Raw genomic sequence first — 2,835 nt, 5'->3', positions numbered from 1 at the left:
GCACTAAAGTAAACGTAACATAAAATTTATCATTTTAACCATTTTTAAGGATACAATTCAGGACATTGACGTTGTTGGGCAACCCTCACCGCTATTCATCTCCAGACCTTTTTCGTCATCCCAAACTGAGAGTCTGTACCTGTTAAATACTCACTCACTATTCTCGCCTCCCCGAGCCCTTAGTAACCACCATTCTACTTTACCTCACTGTGCATTTGACAGCTCTAGGTATTTCGTGTAAGTGGAATTGCAGAGAATTTGTCCTTTCATGACTGGCTTATTTCACTTAGCATAATGTCCTCAAGGTCCATCCATATTGTAGCATGTGTCAGAACTTCATTCCTTCTTAAGGCTGAATAATATATTCTCAATTACTGAATAATGAAGGGTTCCATTGTACACATCCACCACATTTTGTTTACCCAGCCATCTGTCGATGGCCATGTGGGCATTCCCCTTTTCTTGCTAGCCAGTTAGCAGATCTCGGTTTCTGTTGCTTGTACCAAAAGCACCTGAACTTGTGCAACGACCCATCAGTCACCACAATGGCCAGGCAGGGGCTGAGAGGCAGGTGAGGCTGGAGGAGGCTCCGCCCCACGTGCTTGCTGCCCTCACTCCCCAACAGGGGCCAGTGCGACCTGCTTTAGTCCCCCCTAGACTGTGAGCTCCTGCTCCAGGATCCAGGAATTTCTCTCCGTCCTCCTTGCTATCAAAGCTCAGGGGTTACAGCTAAATATGATCAAACTCCTTTCTCCAGGAGCTTGCAGCCCGGGGATAACGGAATCACCGACAAATACAACGTGCTTACAGAGGCCAGAGCAGACATGGGGGCGGGGTGGGGGCTGTGGCAGGGCCTAGGTTGACACAGGAGTCAGAACAACATCAGAGACAGCAGGAAGTTTCAAAGTCCTTAGCTAGCACCAGGGTCAAAGTCAGAGGATCAGAGTTCAAAGGCCTAAAAGACAGGGCTGAACACAGGAAGCAGAGGGCCAGGATTCTGGCAAGCTAGAGCGGGAATATTATTGTCTTTTTTTTTGGTCCATCAGAGGCATTCAGGGTTGAGATGTCAGTCTGAAAACCTGGCTAATTGAGAATCTACATATACAAAGTCAAATTCCCACCCTACCGCACTACATAACATAAAGCTTGCCAGAGAGTCTTGATGGTTCAGAACTGGAAGAATTTTCTCAGGTGCGTGGTGCATTCAATTATTTTTAAAGGGGGATATTCTTAGTCTTTGCAAGGTAGGTGGATAGATGCCTGACTTTGAACACACACAAATACAGAAAGGACCTCCTCATTCTGATACACAGGAGTTTCCAGCCAGGGACATCCTAAAGCAAAGATTTCACCCACATAAACCTACTCCCAAACAGCTTAAATGACTGTCTGAGTGAGGAATGGCTGAGTACATGAGGGGGACCAGTTAGGACAGGAAGGGAAGAAAGTGAGGAGGCAACTCTGGGTCGTACAAAGAGCATTCTACTGGGAGTCACAGAGGACCAGTCACCCGTCCTCACGTCCTCACGTTCTCTCTACGCAGCCAGGAGGACTTGGACCAGATGGCCTGATGTCCTGAGGCTACTTTTAGCAAGTCTGTTAGAAATGTTATTACGCCCTCTGAGATGGGTCATGTGAGCACAGATTTCCCTCCCATAAGAGTACAAATGTTCTTGAACGTGTGGAAGCAACCATGGAGAATCGTCAGCAGCCTGAGCTGGCACTTGGGGACACAGGTGAAATGGTTTAAAAGCATTGTATCCAAGCTGTGCTCTGGTACACACCTGTAGTCTCAGCTACCTGGAAGGCTGTAAAAATGGAATCAAAGTCTCAGGGCCACACCTGCCCCCAACTCCTAATGCAAAAGAGAAGATAAAGGCCTGTGCACCCGTGAAGAACTGGCCCACACATCATTCATTGAGGAAATTCCTTACTGACCTCCCATAAACAAGGACGTAAAATTGTAACTATGTCTGACACCTAAAACGAAAGCCTGTTGATTCCACGCTAAGAATTACAAGTTTATCTTTACAGGTAACAGAACTAGAGACAAGACAGAATATTCTTCCACTTATCCAACTACATCCACCTAATTGATACTCCCTTCACTCCCTTTTTCTCTTCTAACTTTCTCCTTATTTTATGTAAAATGTAAATTTCCTGGCCTCACAGGAACGTAACAATTTTGCCTCATCAGTCCACCCCGGACCCCACCCCACCCCCACATTTTCCTTTCTTTCTACATACTTTTAAAAGCTGAAGGTTCCAACTTCCCCTTTGGAAAAAATAGCCACAGCTTGAGGCACAACCACAACTTTGGTTTAATAAACCTCCACTGGTTGAGATTTTTGCCTCCATCATTCACTTGGGTTGACAAGGCTGAGGCAGGAGGATCACTTGCGCCCAGGAGTTGTAGGCTATAGCACACCATGATTGCACCTGTGAATAGCCACTGCACCCTAGCCGGGGCAACATGGCAAGACCCCATCACTTTAAAAAAAAAAAAAAGGTATTGTCTCCAAACTCAGACAGACAAATCTACATTCAAATCCAAACTCTGTCACTTACTCTGAGGTCTTGGGTAACTACTAAGCCTTCTGAGCCTTGGTTTCCTCCCTGTGAAATAGATCAATAGTAGTACCTGCCTCCCAGTGTTGAGAGGATTAAGAGGCAACGTGAGAGAGTGCTTAGCAGATAAGTGCTCAATAGACAGGCCTTATTATTCCTGTATCTAGCTTTTTTTTTTTAAGACCATAGACTGTAGGACAGGAAGGAGCTTTCCATCATTGTGAAGATAAGGGAATTAAAGCCCAGAGAAGGAAAGTGACTCGCCCA

This window comes from Propithecus coquereli, unplaced genomic scaffold (genome assembly GCF_000956105.1).
Source record: "Propithecus coquereli isolate 6110/MARCELLA unplaced genomic scaffold, Pcoq_1.0 Scaffold291, whole genome shotgun sequence".
Classification (NCBI taxonomy): domain Eukaryota; kingdom Metazoa; phylum Chordata; class Mammalia; order Primates; family Indriidae; genus Propithecus; species Propithecus coquereli.
The sequence above is the reverse complement of the archived record's forward strand: the minus strand, read 5'-3'. Positions refer to the sequence as shown.